Genomic DNA, 8,768 nt, shown 5'->3' with positions numbered 1-8,768 from the left:
ACAAATGTAAATTAATGAGAAACAAATGCATAATATTTTCTTTCCTAGACTATGAAAAGGAAAAAAAAAAACTGTAAGAAAGGTCTATGGGGAAATGAAGTTGTGTGTGTGGTGCTGGCTTTTTTCTGTATGCACCCTGTGGATGTCGCACCCACACTGAACCCAAGTCAGCTGGGATCTGGGTAGCTCAGGGACTCTGCCCCAGGCTGCTCTTGTCTCACTCAGGAGAGGCTTTTTGAGGGCTGCTAAGGCTCCCCTCCCAAGGCAGCAGGGCTCTCTGGTTCTCTGGCCCTTCTGCATCCATAGATTTTGCTGCTTGTTTGTGCCAGAGATGACCAAGGACATATGGTGATGGGTAGCATTTTGGTGTCCTCCATGACCTTACAGGAAGTTACTTTTCCAAGGAGATGTGCAGTCTTAGTGAGCCTCAGACTTGAAACCTGGAATCAGACAAAAGGCAAGGACCCTACCATGAGGCTTCTTCTCTCTGTGAATTGGGAGCTAGAGACATTCCTGATGTTTTCCCTCTGGGCCCGGCAGTGTGTGATGTTCACCCCAATCTTCCTGCAGGGTGATTGCTCCTTCTGAGACCCCAAAGCCTTCTCTTGCTGGTGTTTGAAGCCTTCTGTGTCAACCGCTCTCTATTTTTCTGATCTGGTCTTTCCTGTGCCTGCTACCTTGATTTCCTGGATACTTGTTGGGTATTGTTTATCTGAAAAGGATAGATGCAGAGGCTCCCCAGGAAGAGTTCATTCCAGATCAGCAATTAGAAAAGAGATTTACCTGAGGGCCCCTTTTGATAAGCTGTCAGCATTCTAATGAGACTAATCAGAAGAGAGGATTGGACCTTGTCAATGAATCTCTTCTTTGCCCTTTGCAACATAGAATTTGGGAGCCTGAAATCCAACATTTAGTTAGTTTAGCTTTTTAAAAACAATTAATTTTTTTATTGACTTAAAGATCCGTATAGTCAAAGCTATGGTTTTCCCAGTAGTAATGTATAGATGTGAGAGTTGGACCATAAAGAAGACTGAAGGCTGAAGAACTGATGCTTTTGAATTGTGATGCTGGAAAAGACTCTTGAGAGTCTCTTGGACTGCAAGAAGATCAAACCAGTCAATCCTAAAGGAAATCAACCCTGAATATTCATTGGAAGGACTGATGCTGAAGCTGAAGCTCCAATACTTTGGCCACCTGATATGAAGAGCCAACTCTTTGGAAAGACCCTGGTGCTGGGAAAGATTGAAGGTAAAAGGAGAAGGGGATGACAGAGGATGAGATGGTTGGATGGCATCACTGACTTGATGGACATGAGTTTGAGCAAGCTCTGGGAATTGGTGATGGACAGGGGGGCCTGGGGTGCTGTAGTGCATGGGGTCGCAAGAGTCCATCATGACTTAGTGACTGAACAACAACAATAACAAAATAGTTGATTCACAATATGGCATTAATTTCTGCAGTATAGCAAAGTGATTCAGTTATACATACATACATATATATATATACATTCTATTTTAATTCATTTATTTTTTAATTGAAGAATAATTACTTTACAGACTTTTATTGTTTCCTATCAAACTTCAACATGAATCAGCCATAAGTATACATATGGCTCCTCCTATATATGCATTCTTTTTTTTTTTTTTTAAATTCTTTTCCATTGTAGTTTAGGTTTAATTTTTGTTCTCTCTGTGTCTGTCAGGGCTCCAGTACCTATTATAACTGAACTGAAATAATGGTTGAACTGAACATTAATAGGCTGAACTGAACATATAATAGGCTCCAGTACCTATTATAACTGAACAAAATACTGGTTGGCCCACCAGTAGCCATTTCAGAAAGAAAGCAGCCAGTTCTGTGGACAGGATGTTCAGGAGCCGGGTAGAAGCTGGCCTTGTGGGAGTGGGACCAGCACTGCATGGGGGCAGACATCAGTCCCAAGACTGCTACTTTGTTGTGTGATCTTGGACATTTCCCTAACCTCTCTGAGACTTGGTACCCTCCTGTCAGGAAGGCTTTGTAACACCTGCCTTGCAAAGTTAAGAGTAAAATAAAATAACACACAAGAAAGAGTCTTTAGAGGGGACCAGTTTTAATATTGCAAAATATAAAAGACTATAAAGGGAACCTGATTTGATTTGAGGAGGTTTTGGAAAGACCACAGTTTCAGCAAAGGAGAGAGATGACAAATTCTTTCTGTATTAGGATTTTCTCTGAGGCCTGGTGCTCCTTGTCTTGAGAGTTTCTGCCCTGTCCTACAGGACAGATTTTAAGCTGCTTAATTTCAGTTGTAGATGAACTGAAGGTACACTGGATGTGTTTCAGTTAAGCTGAGAGAATAAATGATCATCCTCTCCCCTTGTACTGGGAGCTGAGTGTGGCTGACATTGTTGCCTGGAGGCAAGAGGCTTTAGGAAGCTGGGCTGGGTTCACCTACCCAGGAAGTGAGTGTTTCTCTCAGGGTAACAGCAATACCGAAGAAAGGTAATGCCAAGAATATTCAAACCACTGTACAACTGTGCTCATTTCACATGCTAGCAAGGTAATGTTTGAAATCCTTCAAGCTAGGCTTCAGCAGTATGTGAACCCAGAAATTCCAGATGTACAAGCTGGATATGGAAAAGACAGAGGAAACAGAAATCAAAGTGCCAATATTTCTTGGATCATAAAGAAAGCAAGGGAATTCCAGAAAAACATTTGCTTCCATTTCATTGACTATGCTAAAGCCTTTGACTGTGTAGATCACAACCAACTGTGGAAAATTCTTCAGGAAATAGGAATGCTAGATCACCTTACCTGTCTCCTGAGAAACTTGTATAATGGACAAGAAGCAACAGTTAGAACCATACATGGACCAATGGACTGGTTCAAAGTTGAGAAGGGAGTATGTCAAGGCTGTATATTGTCACCCAGTTCATTTAACTTCTACTCAGAGTACATCACATGAAATGCCAGGTTGGATGAATCAAAGCTGAAATCCAAATTGTCAGGAGAAATATCAACAACCTCAGATACGCAGATAATACCACTTTAATGGCAGAAATTGAGAGGAGCTAAAGAGCATAATTGTATAGTAGTTTAAACTTTCTTTGGCATTGCCCTTCTTTGGGATTGCTGCTACCCCTAGAGAAACTGTAACTTCCTGGGCAGTCAAACCCAGCCCAACTAAAGAGCCTTTTGATGAAGGTGAAAGAGGAGAGTGTAAAAGCCAACTTGATATCCAACATGTAAAACACTAAGATCATGGCATCTGGTCCCATCACTTCATGGCAAACAGAAGGGGAAAAAGTGGAAACAGTGACAGATTTTATTTTCTTGGGCTCCAAAATTACTGCAGATGGTGACTGCAGCCATGAAATTAAAAGATGCTTGCTTCTTGAAAGGAAAGCTATGAGAAAACTAGGCAGTGTATTGAAAAGCAGAGATGTCATTTTGCTGACAAAGGTCCATCTAGTCAAAGCTATGGTTTTTCCAGTAGTCATGTATTGATGTGAGAGTTGGACTATAAAGAAAGCTGAGCACTGAAGAACTGAGGCTTTCGAATTGTGGTGTTGGAGGAGACTCTTGAGAGAGCCTTGGACAGCAAGGAGTTCAAACCTTTCAATCCTGAAGGAAATCACCCTTGAAAATCAACCCAACTGATGCTGAAGCGGAAGCTCCAGTATTCTGGCGACTTAATGCGAAGAGACAGTTCACTGGAAAATAACCTGATGCTGGGAAAGATTGAAGGCAGGAGGAGAAGAGGGCAACAGAGGATGAGATGACTGGATGGCATCATCAACTCAATACACATGAATTTGAGCAATGATACACATGAATTTGAGTAAGCACCAGGAGATACTGAAGGACAGGGAAACCTGGTGGGCTGCAGTCCGTGGGGTCGCAAAGAGTTGGAGGCAACTTAGCGACCAAACAACAACGAGTGGTCACGGCACCAGTGCAGCCTCTTGATCTGATCCTCCTGGGAGTCTTCCATCCTGGGGCCTCAGAAGATGGGCCACGGGGCAGAACTCCTTGTCAGAGTTACAACCTTGGTTCATACAAGCTGTTGGAGAGTTTGGCACAGAAATAAGAATTCAAGACTTTGGTTCAAAGTTTAAGTGGGTTAGAGGAACACCTTTGTTACAAAAAGAACTTTGAAAGCCGAGAATCCTTTATGCTGCCTGTGATTTCATTAAAGGTTTTGGTTGGAAAGTGCATATTTTCATCTTTTGAATGTTCTTAAATGGGTGCCCACAAAGGATGAAGTTGGTAAGGGTTCCTATAGAGGGGAAAGTGCTGGAGGCATTTTGCAGGTCCTGGGAGTGGCTGGGTCCTGATTCTATCCATCCTTTCCTGCTTTTTTTCACAAGGCCAAGGCCACTGGATAGGCTTTGGGAGGCTCAGGATCCATTCCCAGTTCTGCCTTCTCCAGCCCTGGGATAAGCTGGTGGGCTGTTCTCTCAGACCTCAGTATTCTCATCTTTAAAACCATGGGATTAAAATACCAGACAGAGGGGGTGCCTCAGTGCCTGACAAATGCTGTTGACCATAAAGAATGCAGAAGCACATTCCAGGAAGTTTTTACTGCCTGTCCATGACCACCTCCAGTGTGTTTCGGGGGTGCACTAAGCCCAGTGGTTTTTTCATCATCGCTGATTCCCAGTAAGGAAGGAGAGACTGCTAGGTCACATGGCAGTGAAGTGTGTCTGCCAGGAACTGGGCTCAGACATCTTCTCCCACCAGGCTCCCCCTGGAGTGGCTCTGGGCCTCAGGTCAGTCTGATCACCCTCCCCTCACCATGGGGAAATATTTTATATTTTGATTTCTTTCATCAGCATTTTATAGTTTTCATTTATAAGTCAATTACAATTTTTAAAAGTATATTTATTTATTTACTTGGCTGCCTTGGGTCCCAGTTGCAGCACGTGGGATCTTTCATTGTGGATACAGGCTATTCGTTGTGCTGCTTGGGCTCTAGAGCGCAGGCTTCTATAGTTGTGGCATGAGGGCTTAGTTACCCAGCTGCAAGTGGGGTGCTAATTCCCTTACCAGGGGTCGAACCCACGTCCCTTGCATTGAAAGGAGGACTCCCAATCATTGTACCACCAGGGAAGTCCCCAAGTACATGTTTTATACTTTGGCATGTATTTCATTTTTTGCATAGTTGTAAACAGTATTGTAGTCTTAGTTTTGATTTCGATGTGTTCATTACTAGTATCTAGAAATGCAGTTGGTTTTTGTAGGTTGAGCTTCTATTCTGCAACCTTGCAGAAATCACTCATGAGTTCTACTAGTTGTTCTGTATATTCCCTGGGCTTTTCTGCCTAGACCATTATGCCACCTGAAAGTAGCTTACTTCTTTGAGGAATAGACAACCCCAATATCATACCAACTATTCAAATGGATGGAAGAAATGCTTCTCAGCTCATTTTATGAGCCTAGTGCAACATTGATATAAAAACCAAACAAAGATAATACAAATAGGGAAAAATTATAGGGCAGTTAAGAACATAGATATCGATATCATAAACATATTAGGATCCAAATCCAGTACTCAATAAAACAGCAACATATCATGACCAATTTGCCCCCAGAAAAGTAAGATTGATTTAATATTAGAAAGTATATCAGTATAATTCACCACATTAAAAGATTGAAAAGGGTGGAGAAAGGATAATTTCATTACGGATGGATTTTTTATTTTGGCATTTTTTTTTCATTTATTTTTATTAGTTGGAGGCTAATTATTTTACAGTATTGTAGTGGTTTTTGCCATACATTGACATGAATCAGCCATGGATTTACACGTGTTCCCAATCCTGAACCCCCCTCCCACCTCCCTCTCCATCCCATCCCTCTGGGTCATCTCAGTGCACCAGCCCTGAGCACTTGTCTCATGCATCCAACCTGGACTGGCGATCTGTTTCACACTTGATAATATACATGTTTCAATGCTATTCTCTTAGATCATCCCACCATCGCCTTCTCCCATAAAGTCCAAAAGACTGTTCTATACATCTGTATCTCTTTTTCTGTCTTGTGTATAGGGTTATTGTTACCATCTTTCTAAATTCCATATATATGCGTTAGTATACTGTATTGGTGTTTATCTTTCTGGCTTACTTCACTCTGTATAATGGGCTCCAGTATCATCCATCTCATTAGAACTGATTCAAATGAATTCTTTTTAATGGCTGAGTAATATTCCATTGTGTATATGTACCACAGCTTTCTTATCCATTCGTCTGCTGATGGGCATCTAGGTTGCTTCCATGTCCTGGCTATTATAAACAGTGCTGTGATGATCACTGGGGTACACGTGTCTCTTTCAGATCTGGTTTCCTCGGTGTGTATGCCCAGGAGTGGTATTGTTGGTATTGCTGAGTGGTATCCTTTGTCAAAGGATTTTTCTGCACCTATTAAGATAATCATACGTGTTTTATCTTTCAACTGCTGGTATGGCAGTTCTATTCCCAGTTTTTTAAGGAATCTCCACACTGTTCTCCATAGTGGCTGTACTAGTGTGCATTCCCACCAACAGTGTAAGGGGGTTCCCTTTTCTCCACACCCTCTCCCAGCATTTATTGCTTGTAGACTTTTGGATAGCAGCCATCCTGACTGGCGTGTAATGGTGCCTCATTGTGATTTTGATTTGCATATCTCTGATAATGAGTGATGTTGAGCATCTTTTCATGTGTTTGTTAGCCATCTGTATGTCTTCTTTGGAGAAACGTCTGTTTAGATCTTTAGCCCATTTTTTGATTGGGTCATTTATTTTTCTGGAATTGAGCTGCAGGAGTTGCTTGTATATTTTTGAGATTAATCCTTTGTCTGTTTCTTCACTTGTTATCATTTTCTCCCATTCTGAGGACTGTCTTTTCACCTTGGTTATAGTTTCCTTTGTTGTGCAAAAGCTTTTAAGTTTAATTAGGTCCCATTTGCTTATTTTTGCTTTTATTTCCAATATCCTGGGAGGTGGGTCATAGAGGATCTTGCTGTGATTTATGTCGGAGAGTGTTTTGTTTATGTTCTCCTCTAGGAGTTTAATAGTTTCTGGTCTTACATTTAAATCTTTAATCCATTCTGAGTTTATTTTTGTGTATGGTGTTAGAAAGTGTTCTAGTTTCATTCTTTTACAGGTGGTTGACCAGTTTTGCCAGCACCACTTGTTAAAGAGGTTGTCTTTTTTCCATTGTGTAGTCTTGTCTCCTTTGTTGAAGATAAGGTGTCCATAGGTACATGGATTTATCTCTGGGCTTTCTATTTTGTTCCATTGATCTATATTTCTGTCTTTGTGCCAGTACTATACTGTGTTGATGACTGTGGCTTTGTAGTAGAGCCTGAAGTTGGGCAGGTTGATTCCTCCAGTTCCATTCTTCTTTCTCAAGATTGCTTTGGCTATTCGAGGTTTTTTGTATTTCCATACAAATTGTGAAATTATTTGGTCTAGTCCTCTGAAAAATACCGTTTGTAGCTTGATAGGGATTGCATTGAATCTATAGATTGCTTTGGGTAGTATACTCATTTTCACAATATTGATTCTTCCAATCCATGAACATGGTATATTTCTCCATCTATTTGTGTCCTCTTTGATTTCTTTCATCAGTGTTTTATAGTTTTCTATGTATAGGTCTTTTGTTTCTTTAGGTAGATATATTCCTAAGTATTTCATTCTTTTTGTTGCAATGGTGAATGGAATTGTTTCCTTAATTTCTCTTTCTGTTTTCTCATTGTTAGTGTATAGGAATGCAAGGATTTTCTGTGTGTTAATTTTATATCCTGAAACTTTACTATATTCATTTATTAGCTCTAGTAATTTTCTGGTAGAGTCTTTAGGGTTTTCTATGTAGAAGATCATGTCGTCGGCAAACAGTGAGAGTTTTACTTCTGCTTTTCCTATCTGGATTCCTTTTATTTCCTTTTCTGCTCTGATTGCTGTGGCCAACACTTCTAACTATTCAACTATATTATTCAACATATGTTGAATAATAGTGGTGAGAGTGGGAACCCTTGTCTTGTTCCTGACTTTAGGGGAAATGCTTTCAGTTTTTCACCATTGAGGATAATGTTTGCTGTGGGTTTGTCATATATAGCTTTTATTATGTTGAGATATGTTCCTTCTATTCTTGCTTTCTGGAGAGTTTTTATCATAAAGGATGTTGAATTTTGTCAAAGGATTTTTCTGCATCTATTAAGATAATCATATGTGTTTTATCTTTCAATTTGTTAATGTGGTGTATTACATTGATTGATTTGTGGATATTAAAGAATCCTTGCATTCCTGGGATAAAGCCTACTTCATCATGATGTATGATCTTTTTAATATGTTGTTCGATTCTGTTTGCCAGAATTTTGTTAAGAATTTTTGCATCTATGTTCATCAGTGATATTGGCCTATAGTTTTCTTTTATTGTGGCATCTTTGTCAGGTTTTGGTATTAAGGTGATTGTGGCCTCATAGAATGAGTTTGGAAGTTTGCCTTCTTCTGCAATTTTCTGGAAGAGTTTGAGTAATATAGGTGTTAGCTCTTCTCTAAATTTTTGGTGCAATTCAGCTGTGAAGCCATCTGGTCCTGGGCTTTTATTTCCTGGAAGATTTCTGATTACAGTTTCGATTTCTGTGCTTGTGATGGGTCTGTTAAGATCTTCTATTTCTTCCTGGTTCACTTGGAAAGTTATACTTTTTAAAGAATTTGTCCATTTCTTCCAAGTTGTCCATTTTATTGGCATAGAGCTGCTGGTAGTAATCTCATGATCCTTTGTATTCCAGTGTTGTCTGTTGTGATC

Source organism: Cervus canadensis, chromosome 15 (genome assembly GCF_019320065.1).
Source record: "Cervus canadensis isolate Bull #8, Minnesota chromosome 15, ASM1932006v1, whole genome shotgun sequence".
Lineage (NCBI taxonomy): Eukaryota > Metazoa > Chordata > Mammalia > Artiodactyla > Cervidae > Cervus > Cervus canadensis.
The sequence above is the reverse complement of the archived record's forward strand: the minus strand, read 5'-3'. Positions refer to the sequence as shown.